Below are 19,807 nucleotides of genomic sequence, written 5' to 3'. Positions count from 1 at the left end.
CACGAGTGTACAGTGAAGAGATTCAAAAGAGTTTAGGTTGCGGTAGTTATTCGGAGATGAAGAGGCTTGTACGGTATACAGTAGCATGGAGACTTCGGTCAAACCAGTTTTCGGACAGAATATCACAGCAGTCAGCAAGAAACAGCGCTTCGGCGTCCGAGTAAGCGAATTCTGGTTCAGGTAATGTGTGTGTCTTTCAGTCAACAACAGTTAACAAATTCATCTATAGATCACAAAAGAACTACCAGAACAAAATAATTCAGAGTGTTCCACTTATGGACAGAACAGCAAACGTAAGGATAAACAATGACACGAAGACGCCTCCTCCATGCTGTAAGTAGAGAATTGCAGACCACGGCTGTAAATCCACTGCGAATCGCAGTAAGGCCTTTAGTGTCACATCGATGACGACATCATTACAGACGGATCATTACAGACCGATGACACAAAAATACCGCTTCATATCTTCAAAGAGTATATAACCGAGCACTTTTAGATATCGTGCCATACTAAGATGCTGACACCTCCATAACCGTTGCAGTGTGCCGCACGATGTAGCTGGCACAGTACGTCTCTAAGACGAGCAAGAGCCGCCCCGTGGTGGCTGGGAAACTTCCGACTTCCGGCTGCCTTACTGTGCCGTCGCTTCCGGCTCCCTCCGTCACGTGGGCATCTTTGGTGCGCCGCCGATGTATCTCTTAGCGCTTTCCTGCCTTCGATTTATCTTCTCGCGCCGCGACGGCGCCCGCCGCGCGCTTTGTATTCAGCGCGCGTCCAATATGTCTCCATTCCCCACCCCCCTTCCTCCCGCCCGCACGGCTCCTTGCGGTGCCTTTGATTTATATGTGCATGTCCTGCACACCCGCGGCCCGACATCATCCCGCACAACCAGCAGGCACTGGCCCACAACCGCTGTCTCGTCGAGATCACCACAAATACAGTACCTTCTGCTTTGTCTCCATAATTTTTTATATGGAAAATGAGGTAGTTTAAGCACCAGTATTTTTTCCACAGTATTGTTTCCAGAATGAATTTTCAGTCTGTTGCGGAGTGAGAGCTAATTGTAAACCTCCGGCAGATTAGAACTCTGTGCCGGAACAGGACTCGAACTTGATACTTCTGCAGCTCGTGGCCAACTGCTGTTCAGACTGAGATACCCAAGCACGACTAACGACCTGACCTCACTTGCGCCAGTACCTCTTCTCCTACCTTCCAAACTTCACAGAAGTTCGAAAGGTGACCCGATTCTTAAAAGTCTTCGATGTCACCTCATTTTTTGATTAACTGACTGATAACGAAAACTGTTGCATAGGTAAATAAATCCACTCTGTACTCAAACCCATTTTATGTTGTAGTCTGATAAGAAAAATCACATGTAAGAAAAGGAAATTGTTTAGGAGAACAGCGTATTCTACGGTACAACATAAGAAGCCAGCAGAGTATGCGACGTCAAGAGGCTAAAATTGCGGGGGAAGGAAATGGCACAGAGGCGTCTGTAATGGAAATCTGAAGGACAGAGGACTTCAAGAGTGGTGGACATGAGAATATGGACAGCGAATGATATTAGTGAGCAGTAGAAATTCTAATTGACTTGACAGTTTTAGATAGGATGCTGGTGGCATGAATTAGGAGTGATTATTGAATAAGTGAGTTATTGAACGAGTTTTGATTTTATAAAGTGCTGAACAGAGTGAACAAATCGGGTGAAATCTGTGGTAAGGGGGACTGATAAAAGTTGGTGCCAAAAACAATAAATTGGAAATAGTAAGTGATAACTCGACTTATACAGAAAATAACTTCAAGAAAAGAGTGATGTGTTTAAGCTCAGCTCACCGTCATCTTAAAGGTAACCGCCAGCAGCTAATAAGCGTGTATCGCAGAATAACTCTTCCGAGATAAAGACATTATTTCAGTGCTCAGAATTAAAAGTTTGCATGAAGACGCTTCTTTCGATAACACTTTCAACAGTCAGAGAACCTTATCGAAAAAATTATAAAAATCCATTCCACACGTTAAAACGTAAAAATTAAAATTCCTTCTGTTTTGCACCCTTCTGTGGCATGATTAAAGAGAGGTGCGACATTGACAGATGTGTCAACAGAACGGCAAAGAGTCTTTAAGATACGCCAATTCGGCAACACCTTCAGTGCCACCCATCCATCTTCCTTGAGCACTTTAAAAATGTATCAGCTGAACAGATGCAACCTGTGGCAAAGTCCTAGACACTTTCACACATGCAGCTCCTTCAACACACCACCAGTTCCGGATGGCCTACTATCAGGCACAACAACAGGTGCGTAGCATTCCTGCAGCTGCCGCGCCCGAGGATGACGTCACAGATTCAACATTTTTGCACCCTTACAGAGGAAGCTGTAGACACTTTTGAGCCAAATTTCAAACTTATGCGTCGTAATCACAGGGAGACAATCACAGGGTTTCGAAGAAGTGATTCTTTAATTGTGTTACGCAGTGTACATGCTTGGATATGCAAATGATCAGTATTTTAGCGCACCACACAAAGTAGGCAGAAACAACGCCACTACATATACACTTATATGACTATGGATTAAGCAGCAGGTCAGTCATTCAGAAGTCGCATTTGAGTCTTGTTGGAGAGAAAATTTTATTATGGCTTGTGAGAGAACGAATATCTTTGAGTGGGAGCCATGGTGCATGAAGACTGTGGGTGAGTTATCGTTCTGTGATATTGCTGCTCACACTTGTCAGGGTTACGCTATTGTCATTCAACTATGGAACGGATGAGTTCAGGAGGCCTGTACTCAATTTCCATGCAGAATTCGACGGCACCACGAGACTAGCTCCAGACAGGGCAGTCATGTTGTTCTGTTAGCCAAGCAGGATCGTACAGACAGTAAACGTTTGTCCCTGCAGCAAGACAACATTAACAGACGGTCCACGTGTCTTCGGTTGACGTGGCAGTAGAACAGACTGGGCCAACAGTAGTGTGGCCATTGGCTACACTGGCGATAGGAGGGGCACCGATTCTACATATACCACCAAGTTAGAGAAATCATTGTGTGGAGGCTCCTAGACGAATCAACGTTCCCATATTGCACCTGTGATCACCTGGCGTAATGTTTTAGAATGCCATTGGGTACACAACAGGATCACTTGTGGTTAGCGTAGCCGACAATTCGGAGAGTAGCTGCTACAATTCTGACGTCTTACGGTACGTAGTTGTGGTTGGTTGGTTGGTTGGTTGTTTCGGGGAAGGAGACCAGACAGCGAGGTCATCGGTCTCATCGGATTAGGGAAGGACGGGGAAGGAAGTCGGCCGTGCCCTTTGGAAGGAACCATCCCGGCATTTGCCTGGAGCGATTTAGGGAAATCACGGAAAACCTAAATCGGGATGGCCGGACGCGGGATTGAACCGTCGTCCTCCCGACGTAGTTGTGCCCTGTCCTGCAAGGCAGCATATTGTCCATGTCGTCGTGACCTACTTCCGTGCTGAGCGTGTTCGACTGTTACACCGGCTAGCATATTCTCCAGATGTCTCACCCACTGGATACATCTCTCCATGGATTGTTGAGTGACTAGCACGCCACCATTGCTAGCCACTGTCATTGATGAACTCTGGCATAGAGGAAAAGATTGCAGTTAGATTAGATTCCCAAAAGTGTTACGACCACTGGTGCTCTGTGTACTACATATTGTCTCTGCATGCTCCCCACACCAACTAAAAGTATAGACACATATTCTTCCTACTATACTGCAAACAAAAAGTTTTCCAACCTCCAATTATTGCGAAATTAAAACAGTATTGGAAATCCGATGCAGCTTTGTACAGATGCGTTGCGTGTTGCCTCCAGTACGTCCGTCTATTGCGTCACGTCACACTTTTCAGTTATGACCGAAAAGTGAGCGTATAAAGATGCTTAGAATAATTGTGTCTCCCGCCAAGTGTGCAGTGCCCTCTGAGGGATTCCGCCTGATTTCACGCATCCCACATACATAACTGTCACGTGTTTCCTTCTTCGTGACATTTTTGGGCAGCACACTGCAGGTGCAACAACGATGCTTATACAACGTTTTCGATGGGAAGTGTTTGATCACCCACCAAATAGCCCAAACTTGGCTCCTTCTGACTTTCATCTCTTCGGTCACATGAGCTGCTGGCTAAGAGGACAGCATTTTGCCACAGAAGCGAGCTGCACAACAACGTAGGAAACTGGTGGGAAGCACTGGTGGCTGCCCTCTTAGACGTGGGTATTGGAAACTTGGTACCATGCTACGATACTGATTACGTCGGAGCGGTGACAATGTAGAGAAGTTTCTGGAACGTATAACTAAATGTTACAGGTATAATATTTTTGATTTTCACTGTAGGTTCCATTTCGGGACGGATCACAGGTTAAAAAAATAGCCCTTGTAAAATTTCCCTATTTCGATCTGTACTAACATTACAATTTTATTAAGAAAATACTGTTATTGCAACACTGTCGAATAGCCTGCAATGGCATCAGGTTGTGGTTGCACGCGATTTTAATTTTGTACATTTAAAATAACTCTCACAGAATACCGCAACGGCAACATAATACTTACAAAGAAGGGAATAGAAACTGGTTACATGTATTTCTGCATAGTCAAAATACAAACTATCGCTGAACTTCGATATCACTGTAGATTTATGGAGACTTCACAGCTTTTGCGAAATTTAATTATTCCCCTACGACCTAACCATAATTTTAAATGATGGAAACCAACGATGTTGTAAGAATGCAGATTTTTCTGGTGGTAACGTCGAACAAAATTTACCCGTTTTCCAGACGCGTAAAATGGTTAAAATTCCATGAGCTTTCGACCAAGCACTTCTTGGCGATTTCCAAGTGGTATGACTCCCACTGAGCTGCTGGTACGTTCTTATATACACTAGCTGCCGGCTGTGACGTCACAGTCGCTCGCGGCATCGCCGTGTATGGGCGTACGTTGAGTCGGCGTTCGATGTGTCCTCTTCAACCTCGCGATCGCTGGCTCCCACGCTACGCTGAGTTGCAGATCGCCGTCTCTATTAAGGGTTCCAGCAGCTCGTTGTCCAGTTGTCAGCATTGCTGCCTCTGGATCACGGGGTTCCGTGTTCAATGACCAGCGGGGTCGGGAATTTTCTCCACACAGGGTTTGGGTGATGCGTTGTCATCATCATTTCATCTTCATTCGGGCAAAATGCCGGCACTGGACAGCGAAAATATTGGGAATTTGTGTGAGCGCTGATAACTGCGCCGATGAGGGCCCCACAAACAACAATCACAACCGTCATCTATCAAGAGTGTCGTCAATGATTTTTATTTCGATGGTTTCTTTAATTACGCAGTCCTAGAAACCCATAGTGCGAGCCACGACACAGGTTCCGTCAAATTTGATGCAGTGATCATTTCTAAAGCTTGCTCAGCTAAAGCATTTTCTCGGGGTAGCGTGTGTGATAACATTCATGCTCGTTCCTGCGTTATTCTACAGAGTGTACTGTTTGTCCGACGTAAGGCTGGCCACACTTGCAAGGTATCTTGCAGTCCCCATGTGTTTCGAGACGTACCGGATTTATTTCAGAGGCCTGAAGATCGATTTTATGTTTTGCCTTTTCAGTAGGAGGCTTATCTTGCCCGAAAGTATCCACAAAACAGTAAGAAAGCAAGTTTCTTTTGGTGCACTTCTTCGCCGCTGGTCTTATTGTCAATGTTGTTTGACACCAAAGATAAGTTTGAATTATTAGCAGGAGACTGATACGGGCTGGACATGTGGCTAGAATGGAAAACAATAGGTATTACCAAGATGAACTTTCCAGGCAACAAGACCATTGGGCAGACCTCGTGCAAGGTGGAAAGATGACACACACAGAAGGACATCGGAGCATTAGTAATTTGCACAGGGTGCAGAGAGGCTGCGAGAGATAGAAGGCGGTGGAAGCAGATCGTTGGTGCAGCGCGTGGTCTACGGGGCCTGTGATCGCTGAGAAGAGAGAGAGGGAGAGAGAGGACAGATCTCATGCTAGGGTACAGAAACCAAAAATTCAATAACAAACGTGATATTCCGAAGCAATAACAAAACCACCCTTTTGCAAACACACTCATAGTTACGACTGAAACGCGAATCAACGTCAAAATAACTTGGTGCATGCACCGTACAAGTCTTTTGGGCTGATGCTACTGTAGCGAATTTAATGTCAACGTAGGTTCTCCATTATTCGAGAAGACGAGATAGCGCATCAAAATTTTACACAATTTCGCGATGAACAGGAAGACTTTTACGCTGTACATCGTAATAACAATGAGCATTTCAGAGGCCTAACTGAGTATGTACGATATTCAGACTTGTACCACTCACTGTGGACAGATCTCCGTGTGCCAAGTGTTCAGATTGTGCCTTCGAACTGCAATGTGGCAACAACTTACTTGCGCACAGGAGTGTTAAAAGGAACGAAGGGTCGTAGTTACAATTTAATGACTTGTCGACGTTGACATCATTACGGCAGAAGCCGTTTAATTTGAAGGCTCAGAAGTTATGTTAGCACTGCCCTTCCTACAATTTTCAGAGAGGTATGTAGTTAAAATTTTCAGTCGTATGAAATGTGTAAGGCACTATTTTAGTTAAAATTCGATCTACTAACCCACAATAAGCAGTACATAATTTAGAAACGAGAACAATCCCAGTCTTACAGTCAGCTAAAACCCAGCCGAAGGACCGTAAGGCACAAGTAATAACTCAGGAGGGTGTGGTTGCCTGACCATGTAGCAAGAGAAATCTATGAGCCAGGCAATCTGATAACGTGTTGCACTCTCCTTAGTAAATTACGAACCAGATCATAAATTTCACAAAACCAGGAAATACATACGTTCACCTCTTCTTTCTTAGAACAGAGGACAGAATATGTGGTGAAATAGCTTCTGTTATCTTGCTTGAGTATAAAATACCTTAATGAATGAATGTGTTTTAAATTGGAAAATTAGGACGACCAGAGGAGAGTACAGTGGAGTCCATTTGCACTGTCTCAACAACTGGGGGCCGTTTAGATACACCGCGTTACATGAGGTGCGTTTCATCGATTTTTACATTCTTAACACACACTAGCCATACATATTTTTCATAGTACAGTATTGATACTGGAATAAAATAAAATAGCCTATATTCGATCCACCAAGACTTTCTGCGGATATCTTTTGTTTGTAACGCTAGTGACGGAAATGGATATCACCCTCTTACTGATTGCTAGATGGGGCTATCTATGTGCCTCTTGCAGCGCGACAGTTACTCAGGTAACATCATATCAGCAGTGGGGTATTTCATAAAAGCAAGCTTTGTCCAATAAAGGCACTTTTCCACATGCGATAGTAATTGCACATTGCTAATGATATACCACGGAAATATTGCCCGGCAACACTGTCAGCCTCACGAATTGCAGCGATATTTTTGACAGCTTTGGCGATCACCGTTGTCCAGCAACTTAGCGGCAGTAGGTCTCCGGGCCAGAAGTGTTTCCATGGGTCACAGCATTGTCGTGAAATGGATGAAAGAGAGCTGGTGGTAGTGAGTGCAGCTCACCTGCATTTTACATTCCACAAGGAATAAAGTCTGGAGTTAAAAAAGAAATCGGGATATATGGATGCGTTCTTTTTAAGCAAGTGAACTCCTTCTAAAACTTTAACTTATGAACTGAGAATCAAAGAATGTATTAAAAGCAGCTGGTCCGAGAATTAGTAAATGCGAAATCAATATGAAAGACTGTACACCAGTTACAGCCACATTGGTGAACACGCTTCAGTTTTTGACTGTTGTTCATTCGTATAGATGGTATATGTACCTCTATAGAGCACATTACCCATCCGTACGCCTCTTGGTACCAGACGTTTGCAACGACTTGTTGGAAGGACACAAGGAGTTCAAAAGATGGTTTGAAATTAAAGTCAAATATTTTTGTTAATATTGCCTTGTGGTTCAGAGTGAGAGCAAATGAACTTCATAAATTCGAAACATCTACAGCCATAGTTATGGAGCGTGAAAAGTAATGTATACAATGGCTGTAATAAAATAAATAAACGGATGTCAGTTTGCTGCCCAAGAACACAGAGAAACACGTGGTGAAGCTTAAAACAATTTTGGAGGTCTTCAGAACTTATCTTGAATACAATTATGGCTAACTGCTACAGGACAATTACGACGGTAGTAGTGAGAATATCCTTTATTCAGAGAGCGGTCTTTGTATATGTATATTACAAGGGGCGCTCAATAAGTATTACAACACTATTTTCTCTTGGCCGACTTAAGTTGAAAAAAAATTCAAAATTTGTTGTGGGACACCGTGGAATATTCTCACTTCAACCTCTATAGTTCACTGAAGTTCCAGTGGTTGGAAATGCTATACGTAGCCTTCAGAATGATGTCTGTAACAGAGGTGCGTTCCAAGCAGAGAGCTGTCAATGCGTTTCTTTTGGCGAAAAACCAAAGCATCGAAGATATTCATTGGTGCTTGCAGAATGTCTACGGAGATCTGGCAGTGAATAAAAGCACTGTGAGACGCTGGCGAGGCGTCTGTCATCTTCGTAACAAGTTCACGCAAACCTGTACGATCTCCAGCGTGTCGGCCGGCCGCACACAGCTCTGACGCCTGCAATGTTGAAACGTGCGGACGCTCTCGTTCCAGGTGGTCGACGGATCGCAATCAACTACGTCGCTACTCGGCATCTCTATCGGCTGTGTTGATACACTCGTCCGCCGCCTAATAGAAGACCATAAAGAGCAACGAAGGACCATCCAATGAGGAATTGCTTGAACGTTACGAATCTTATCGTGACAGTTTTTGGTAAAACATCGTCACAGGCCATGAAACATGGGTTCATCACACCGAACCGGAAGCAAAACGGCAATCTACGGAGTGGAACCACCACGTCTCCTCCGAAGCAAAAGTTCAAAGCCGTACCTCAGCTCGTGAAGTAATTCCGGCGGTCTTCTGAGACTCTGCAGGAGATATTCTGTTCAATGTCCTCATTCATGGTTCAAATGGCTCTGAGCACTGTTGAATTTAACTTCTGAGGTCATCGGTCCCCTAGAACTTAGAACTACTTAAACCTAACTAACATAAGGACATTACACACATCCATGCCCGAGGCAGGATCCGAACCTGCGACCATAGCGGTCGTGAGGTTCCAGACTGTAGCGTCTAGAACCACTCGGCCACTCCGGCCGGCCCTCATTCATTTTGCAACGGCCAACTATTAAGTGTGTTGTGATACCCCCGGGATATTGATGAAACGACTTCAGCGTGTTCGCCGCTACAAATATGGAAATGAACTTATCAGTCTCCATGGCAGCGCTAGGCCACACATTAGGCTGCGCACCACACAGGAGTTCAGGAAACCCTCATTGGACTGTTGTTCCTCATCTACCCTTCATCCCGAATCTTACACCTTCCGACTTCCATCTGTTCTGCTCAATGAAGGATGCACTCCACCGGAAGAAATACGTTGATGATAATGAAGTTACTGATGCAGAAAGATGTTGGCTCAGATGTAGAGTAGTACCATGTGGGCAGACAGGGCCTCTCAGTAAGGTAACGTAGCGCCGTTGCATTGAACGGGATCGTGTTAAGAAATAGGGTTTCGTAGCCAAAATAGTGGGGTATAATACACTGAAGTGTCAAAGAAACTGGTACATCTGCCTAATACCGTGTAGGACACCCAAGAGCACGCAGATGCGCCGCAACACGTAGAAAATGTAGGGAAGGCTAACCAAAGGCTGCGTTTTATTGGTAGGACACTTACAAAATGAAACAGAACTGCCCACAGTACGCTTGTCCGTCCTCCGAATGCAAAAATATTTTGTTGACGCCAACGTGCGATAGGGAGAAACTATCACCACAATAAAGTAGGGAAAATCGGACCTTGCACCGAAAGATACAGCTGTTCGTTTTTTCCGCGCGCTGTACGATATGGGAATAATAGAGAATTATTTTGAAGGCGGTTCGATGAACCCCCTGCCAGCCACTTACATGTGATTTGCGGAGTATCGATGTAGATGAAGATGTACAAGTAGAGGTACAATTTAACAGGTCTGCAAGGAGCGACAGAGAAAAGCAATTCGTTTTACACATTAGGAACTATTTCCGTATTAATACGGACGCTGCAGTGTGCGGCGTTCACGCCTCAGCCTCATCATTCAGCACGCATTTGGACCGTCGTCCTGGTCAAACAGCCTGGGTGAATCTCTTCCGATGGTTAGGTATCATTCTGGATCTCATGCTACGAATCTCTGGCGTTCTCAAGATCAAGCGCAACCAGAAGTCAAGCGTCTGTATTACTAAATGCCTAACAGATGGCGAGGTCGACAGGTCCTGAGTTACAAGTTGTCTATCTAAAGGATTCCAGGGGAAAAAAGTTTCATTTGCAATATTTCATATAATTAGTGACCGAATTTAAGTATTTAAAGTCAGTGGTAACCTACTCGATGAGAGATATTCTTATGTTAAAGGTTTAACACATTAAGACAAAAAATATTACAGTTAGAAACTGTGTGTTTGTGCTGAGGCAGTATGACTCACTGCACGCAAATACCTGGAATTTATCCATCCCGCGTTTGAGAACGAGAACGCTTAGAAATTTCCAATGAACTTGTCACGTAGCGTGAAACCCTTACCATATTTTTCTCTTTGATAACTCCCAAAATGTGATGAAAGGAAAGAACTATACTGCTCACTGCATTTTGACAGTTCATGCAGTAAAACTTCAGCACCAGTCGCCATTGTACGACAATTAGTTCATCAAAAGATATGACGTCACACACATCGTGGTGAGTTTTACTTAAAACAGAGTGCAAATTACCCAAAGTAGATTCATGCAGTGTTTAATAATAACAACACTTGGCGACTTCCAACAAATTTTAACACAGTTTAAAACCTTTTCTAATCTTTTTCTCTCTTGCATACTTAGCGTCAAACATTTAACACATTAACTCATTCGTAAAGTAATCAGAAGTTTGAGACACTAACCTGTTACTGCAATGTTGTCTGGTAACTGAGTGTCGGGCAGGTAGATTTATTAGCGGTAGGTTCGATCCACAAGCAAATATTACGGAGATGGTTTAGGAACCCAAATGAGAATCTGTGGAGGGAAGGTGACGTTGTTTTCGAGGAATATGGCCAAGGAAATTTAGAGAACTGTCATTTGAAGCTGACTGTAGAATGAATCTACTGCCGCCAAATTATATTTCGCCTAAGAACCACGAAGATAAGAAAATTAGGGCTCGTAGACATGTAGACAGTCGTTTTTCTCTCACTGTATTTGCGAGTGGAACAGGAAAGGAAATGAGTAGTAGTAGTACAAGGTACCCTCTGCCACGCACCTTTCAAGGCTCGTACGCAGATATGTAGACAGTCGATTTTCTATCGTTGTTTTTGCGAGTGAGACAGGAAAGAAAATGACTGATATTACGAGTAGTACAAGGTACCCTCTGCCACGCAGCATTCGGTGGCTTGTGGAGTATGTATGTAGATGCAGAACGTAGCATGTATTATATGCTTCCTAACCTGCAGCACTGCGTCACTTACTTTGTGGAATGAACTTATGTAATGTAACTACATATTTACATAACAGTGAACTTGAACTCTGTCGACATTATTTCGGAGTTCTTCAAGGATATTTTCCGAGCAGACCCGTGATCTCCGGTGGATCTCTACAGAGCAACTGCATTTCGTTTGATTTCTTCCCGCCACCCCCTCCCCCCTTCTCCGCCACCCTCCAGTTATCTTTATATGCACATAACACTGAAAATATCCGCATAACAGCGCAAATGTCGAAGATATACTTTATGTCTCATTTGGAAACAAACTTATTCCATGCACTCACGATACCTGCTGTTGCCAACAGTCAGCCCCACTTTACTCTTAACCCAAATCCTTTCATTTGGTGCTGCTTGCTTCGGTCTCGGGTTTGTTTTCAAATTGTACCTTAACAGTAATATGTAGCAGCATGAATATGGTTCCCGATGAAGAATTATCCGATGTGCACGCAACGAAAGAGCGGCAAACGACGCTTTGTTGAGCTTTTCCCGTAGCGACGACAAAATCGTCACATTAATTTTGTATCTACAGATTCACATGGGGTGAATCAAATTTCGCTCGCTCCGAAGCCACAGCTGCGGTTTCTAGAATATTAAAAAAAACTCAAGTCCGCACCAACAGGCTTTGGAAGGCCCAACGGAACAGACCGGCCGCCGTGTCATCCTCAGCCCACTGGCGTCACTGTATGTGGAGGGGCACGTGGTCAGCACACTGGTCTCTCGGCCTTATGTCAGCTTACGAGACAGTAGCCTCCACTTCTCAATCAAATAGCACCGCAGTTTACCTCACAAGGGCTTAGTGCACCCCGCTTCTTGCCAACAGCGCTCGGCAGACCGGATGGTCACCCATCCAAGCCCAACAGCGCTTAACTTCGGTGATCTGACGGGAACCGGGGTTACCACTCCGTCAAAGCCGTTGTCTTCTGGAATATTACCAGCACAAAAATTTCTCTAACTAATTTCGTCCAGCGGATGTTTTCAGTAGAAAGTTACGTCAAAGAAACGCAGTGTGACGAAACAATAATTGCATTTACATCTGTCTTGATTCAATACGGCGTAGCTGTGAGGTCCAGTTTTGCAGGGGGGTAGAGTTTTGTGTTAGAATACGCAAGTGCAAGAGTTCGACTCTCGATACAAGTGTATGATATTTTTTTTTTTTTTTTTATTTTGTACTGCCAAGTCAAGCTGTACTATACATTTTTTGCTAAACGACACGTATCATACAACTAGAGTTCGTTTATCATTGTGCATAACTGTTATTTACCAGATTGTCAGAAATACTCGTAAAGCGTAGTGTTCAGATAAAACTAGTAGTAAGCATAAACTTAGAAAATGTGACTATGTTATTTTCGTGACAGTAGGGCAGCTGCCTTGAGACAAAGAAGCAGGTATATACCAAGAAGCAGAGGGACGGAGTTCGTTCCTTTCCACTTTGGTGGAAGACGTATAGCTGACGAAAAGGAGAGCAATGCTGGGATTGGACTGCAAAGCATGGATGGGTGTCATGCGTGGAGGAGAACAGAGTAAGCGTTTAAGGGCAAAATACGCATTTGCGATGATGCAATAATATACACTACTGGCCATTAAAATTGCTACACCAAGAAGAAATGCAGATGATAAACGGGAATTCATTGGACAAATATATTATACTAGTACTGACATGTGATTACATTTTCACGCAGTTTAGGTGCATAGATCCTGAGAAATCAGTACCCAGAACAACCACCTCTGGCCGTAATAACGGCCTTGATACAACTGGGCGTTGTGTCAAACAGAGCTTGGATGGCGTGAACAGGTACAGCCGCCCATGCAGCTTCAACACGATACAGCATTTCATCAAGGGTAGTGACTGGCGTATGGTGACGAGCCAGTTGCTCGGCCACCATTGACCAGACGTTTTAAATTGGTGAGAGATCTGGAGAATATGCTGGCCAGGGCAGCAGTCGAACATTTTATGTATCCAGAATGGTCCGTACAGGACCTGCAACATGCGGTCTGGCATTATCCTGCTGAAATGTAGGGTTTCGCAGGGAACGAATGAAGGGTAGAGCCACGGGTCGTAGCACATCTGAAATGTAACGTCCACTGTTCAAAGTGCCGTCAATGCGAACAAGAGGTGACCGAGACGTGTAACCAATGGCACTCCATACCATCACGTCGGGTGATACGCTAGTATGGCGATGACGAATACACGCTTCCAATGTGCGTTCACCGCGATGTCACCAAACACGGATGCGACTGTCATGATGCTGTAAACAGAACCTGGATTCATCCGAAAAAATGACGTTTTGCCATTCGTGCACCCAGGTTCGTCCTGTCTGTGATGCAGCGTCAAGGGTAACCGCAGCCACGGTCTCCGAGGTGATAGTCCATGCTGCTGCAAGCGTTCGAACTGTTCGTGCAGATGGTTGTTGTCTTGCAAACGGCAAACGTCCACATCTGTTGACTCAGGGATCGAGACGTGGCTGCACGATCCGTTACAACCATGCGGATAAGATGTCTGTCATCTCGACTGCTAGTGATACGAGGCCGTTGGGATCCAGCACGGCGTTCCGTATTACCCTCCTGAACCCACCGATTCCATATTCTGCTAACAGTCATTGGATCTCGACCAACGTGAGCAGCAATGTCGCGATACGATAAACCGCAATCGCGATAGGCTACAATCCGACCTTTATCAAAGTTGGAAACGTGATAGTACGCATTTCTCCTTCTTACACGAGGTATCACAACAACGTTTCACAAGGCAACGCCGGTCAACTGCTGTTTGTGTAAGAGAAATCGGTTGGAAACTTTTATCATGTCAGCGCGTTGTAGGTGTCGCCACCGCCAACCTTGCGTGAATGCTCTGAAAAGCAAATCATTTGCATATCACAGCATCTTCTTCCTGTCGGCTAAATTTCGCGTCTGTAGCACGTCATCTTCGTGGTGTAGCAATTTTAATGGCCAGTAGTGTATCATTGTGCCTTAATTTCTGTATTAGTATTAAAGAATTGTACATATTTCGTATAAGACCTGTTTTAATTGCAGAGGAACGACTAAGAAGCCAGAGATCATATCACGCAGCCTAAAATTAGTTAATAAGAGACAAATTAGACTTATGCCTAGACTCGAACGTTTGTTCTCGAGTACTCTAAGCGGAAACTCTGTCCTTTACGCCAACTATTTGTGTAGTTTGTAGCTGGGTTGAGGAGTTTTTGGTATTTTTATTCTTTCTTTCTATTCCTTTTTTTCGTCGTTTTTCTTCAGCAGTTTTGTGTGCGATTGGTGCGTGACACGTCTACTTTTTTCTTTTTTTTCAGGGTGTAGCCAATACACTTACCGAACACGCTTCTTATGCTCTAGCTGTGCAGCACACCTACAGTGTCTTGTGTGAAGACACTCGTACATGTAATTATTGCTGCCAAATTACGTTTCTTTAATGTATATTTTTCTGTGGAAAGTTTCCGTGGAAATAAATGTTGCTAGAGGCATTTTTGCACTAAAAATGGTACAAATGGCTCTGAGCACTATGGGACTTAACATCTGAGGTCATCAGTCCCCTAGGACTTAGAACTACTTAACCCTAACTAACCTAACGACTTCACACACATCCATGCCCGAGGCAGGACTCGAACCAGCGACCGTAGCGGTCGCGTGGTTCCAGACTGTCAATTTTGTACTGTCAGTATGCAAGAAATCGCGCTGTGCCATTCGATTGTGAGACTTTTCTTTTACCGTTTATAGGTACAGTTGTACGCTTTGGCGACTGCGTAATACCGAGCGAGGTGGCGCAGCGGTTAGCACACTGGAGTCGCATTCTGGAGAACAAGGGGTCAGACCCGCGTCCGGCCATCCTGATTTGGTTTTCCGTGATTTCCCAAAATCTCTTCAGGCAAATGCCGGGATAGTTCCTTTGAAAGGACACGTCCGAATTACTTCCCCATCCTTCCCTAATGCGATGGTTCCAATGATCTCGCTGTTTGGTCCCTTCCCCCAAAACAACCAACCAACCAACTGCATATTACGGGATTTTCCACTATTGAGAAGGTATTTTCACAGCAAAAAACGCAACTAGAGTAACAAACAGAATAAATCATAATTAGTTTGTTACTCGGAAACGAGCCACCAGAGACTACAGGAAGCCTACACACAAATACACTGAAAATATCACTGTACAGCCTCCGAAATATTGTCGCTGGAGTTCACGTTCGCCCTATATACTCCGCATGCCGCTGTACTGCATATGGTGGAGGGTACCTGGTACCAGCAACAACCATTTTCTTTCATTGTACGAGTACAGAATCAGGAAAAGTTGACTGTCTAAACAGGATGATTCTTATCAGTGTTTAAAAGCCCCCGAAGGGACGTAGATGACGCTGAAGCAAGTAATTTAATAGAAGACGTTTGAAGCCGAAAATTTCTGGAAATAACGTGGATGACAAACGCTGAACATATGATATTACCAGATGACTTACCTCAGCGTACGTGCAACAGTTGGCCTTGTCAATTCTAACCTCATTGGTAAGCGGCAGTGTTACACATTGCTCCTCTAGGGTACTCTGTATTCGTTCCTGCATTATCCAATGTGATACGGTAGTGCTTGCGGTAGTGGTATTACAAGATTACGATGAATCGGTTTACATCTACGAAAACAGATTAGCCTAGCGGAACGCAGTGTAGCACTTCCCCCTACCTGCGAGAGTAGGATCGACAGCCGAACCGCTGCACGTGCGGTGAGTTACGTCATCTGGTGACGCCCCATGTTCAATATCTGTTATTCAGGTTTTGTGGTTCGCCCTCCGGTAGCTGAGTGGTCAGCGCGACAGAATGTCAATCCTAAGTGCTCGGGTTCGATTCCCCGCTGGATCGGAGATTTTCTCCGCTCAGGGACTGGGTGTTGTGTTGTCCTCGTCATCATCATTTCACCCCATTGACGCGCACCCCATCGCCGATGTGGCGTCAAGTCGAAAGACTTGCACCTGATGAACGGTCTACCCGACGGGAGGCCCTAGTCACAAGACAATTACGTTTTTTATCCACTTTTTGGGTATTTCCGGACATTCGTGGCTCCATATGTCTAATATTAAATTACAAGTCTCATCGTCATCTACATCTCTTCGGTGGTTTTAAACACTGATAAGAATCACCGTGTAAATCTCGGCACGTGGCATAATGTTTTTTTCTCACTGTCCGTACTCGCGATATGCGGTGAGGCCAGGAGGATCGTTCGACAGACATCATTGAATACTGGCTCTCTAAATTTTCCACACGGGATTTCGCAAGCAGAGCATACTCTTTCTTCAAAAGATTTCGATTTACACAACCTCAGCATCTCTGTTGACACCTTTTTAAGGGCTTTACTAACCTTCCACGTTTCTAGCAGCCTTCGGTTTGTTGCTTCACCTTTTGGCATCATGCCTACTTGATAAGGACCGCGAACGCTGCGCAGGGCTCTTAAAACTGGTTGCACCAGCGTGTTGAATATCGTTTTCCTTACATTTGCAGGCTGCCAACAAATCTAAACTCTCCATTCTTCTTCCCTATTACTGATTTCACGTGTTCATTCCTGTCCGTATATCTTCGTTGCGTTTTCGCTGTAAGTTTAAACGGTGTGATATTATACTATTTATACTGATAAATAGTTTTAATTTGTTATAGTCATTATAAGATAGCTACTGTTCAGTACACTAACTGGCAACACTGCTCACGTTTTTCTTTATTTTCTTACGATCGTAGAACTACTGGGTAAAGTGTAAATGTCATACGTCATTGTAGGCTGAAATATCTCGCGGTGCGTGTTCAGCCACCTGTCGGAAAAGATCTTCTACCTCATGTTTCATTGTTTCCTTTCCTTGCGGATGTGTGAGAGTTCTATCGTACGTGCATCTGTAAAATGTAACTTTAACTTTCTGTGCTCTGCCTTACGGCAGGTCTTGTCATGGGGGAAGCCTCGTCAGAGAGGTCCACCGCATGAGCGTCTAGGGAAGTGATTCCGGTGGTGGCTTCCCGTTGCCTTCCAGTGATGATGATGAAATTATAATGAGGACAGCACAACACCCATTCCCCGTGCGGAGAAAATCTCCGATCCATCCGGGAATCGAACCCGGGCCCCTAGGCGTGACAGACCGCCGCGCTGACCACTCAGCTATCGGGGCGGACTGTAAAATGTAGATGAGTTCAATTCAAATGGTTCAAATGGCTCTGAGAACTATGGGACAACATCTGAGGTCATCAGTCCCCTAGAACTTTGAACTATTTAAACCTAACTAACCTAAGGACATCACACACATCCATGCCCGAGGCAGGATTCGAATCTGCGACCGCAGCGGTCGCGCGGTTCCAGACTGTAGCGCCTAGAACCGCTCGGCCACCCTGGCCGGCGAGTGCAATTAACGAGTCAATACTGCAGTGTTATGTTTGAGTCGTATGACGACGATGAAAAGAGGGAGAGAGCGAAACACAGTGCTGGCACTTAACCTTTTCCTCTCGCATAGCACCAAGGGGACCGCCGAGCTTAAAATGCCCACCCGACGGATGGATCGCCATCAGCAGCATCACATGCTATCACTTGCTGACACTGTGCGGAGAGGTTTGGAATCAAACCCATAACATTGGCGCAAAAACTGGTGATCAGAAACTTTGAATCACCACCTCTCCTTCCCTTGCGGACCAAATATTGGCAGTGAAAATGCCATTCAGCACCCGGGCTCGAACTGACTCACCTCCGAGTCGAGAGCCACTGTACGGGCGTGCGTTAGGGATTTAGGGTCCAGAGGCGATAATTTCCTATAGACAGCAACTTCGTTAGCGAACAAACGTGATATCACTGTTGACCTATCACTTATACTGATGTGTTCTACTGGGCACCAGTATTGTTCGACTTGAGCACACTTTTATCATCATTATTATACCTCGGACTTTTAGGTTCTAAAAATCTTAAGTTAGGTACCTACAATAGGTTCTATCACTTAAAGAAATAGGTTATAAAAATCAGAAAATAAGTGACCAAAATCTGACATTTTACTGTCTGGAAAGTTCACTAGATTGACAAAAATCCACATTATACACATATCAAAAAAAGTTTTGCATCATCCCGGTTCCCAGAACTCTTGTAGCTAGACGTTGACTGTGTATATTCCACCATAGACACAGTCCTTTTGACTGTTCAGAAATGTCCCTAAACCCGCCCAAAGATGTAAACAACCATATATGAGCAGCGCCCATTAGACGGAGGCGGTCCGACAGCAAGACTCAAGTTTCACACGGAATTTGCAGTCTCCACTTCACAACGGCCACAAGCCAGTCACGTGATTCCACCTCCACGAGGCGGAGCGTGATTGTCAAAGTCTACAATTTTTTGACATGTTGCTTACAAGGCATTTTCAGTGTCTTTAGATAAATATAAGTGCGTACTTGAAACATACCTTCTGTGCAATGTTATTCAAAAGAATAAGTTTCCGAAACCAATAACACACACATATTTTGGATATGCAATAGATACATAATGTAATTCATAATAATGGCAACAGAGTTTGCAATGGCAGCAAATATATGTGGGTATTGTACAAAGCTTTAAAACCATTCATTAGTTTGCTGAGGACGACTGTATGGAAAATATTGACAGTTCAATAATTATTGTATCCTATTTGAGCAGCAAATGGACAAAATGTTGGAAACTTATTCTTCAGTCGACTGTAAAACTCTGAAAAGTCATATCCTATGTATCGCCAAACTGTGCATTAAATATTATATCAGCCTAAGACACGGATATATTATGAACATAATACGAGGGGCGTTCAGAAAGTAAGCTCCGATCGGTCGCGAAATGGAAACGACTATGAAAATCCGATAAAGCTTTGCACAGATGTGTTGGGTAGTGTCTCTAGTATAACCCCAGTTAGCATCACGTCGCTCTTCTCATTTCTGAGCTCGCAGTGAGTGCGTAAAGATGTCTAGAAAATAGTGTCTGCCGCCAAGTACGAGGGCCTGGTGAGAAATTTCGCCTGAAGCTATGCAGCTAACATTACATAACTGTCGTGCTGTTTCTGCTTTAAGACAATTCTCAGTCGCATTCTGCAGGGGCAATGAAGATGCTCCTGCATCGTTTTCAAATGGAAATGTTAGATTACCCACAATACAGTCCGCAATTGTCTCCCCCTGAGTTTCATCTCTGGTCACATGAACCGCTGTCTTTGAAGACAACATTTTGACACAGACAACGAGGTGTAGGCCAGCGTGGAGAATTGGCGGAAAGCACTGGCGGCTG

Source organism: Schistocerca piceifrons, chromosome 4 (assembly GCF_021461385.2).
Source record: "Schistocerca piceifrons isolate TAMUIC-IGC-003096 chromosome 4, iqSchPice1.1, whole genome shotgun sequence".
Taxonomy (NCBI): Eukaryota; Metazoa; Arthropoda; class Insecta; order Orthoptera; family Acrididae; genus Schistocerca; species Schistocerca piceifrons.
The sequence above is the reverse complement of the archived record's forward strand: the minus strand, read 5'-3'. Positions refer to the sequence as shown.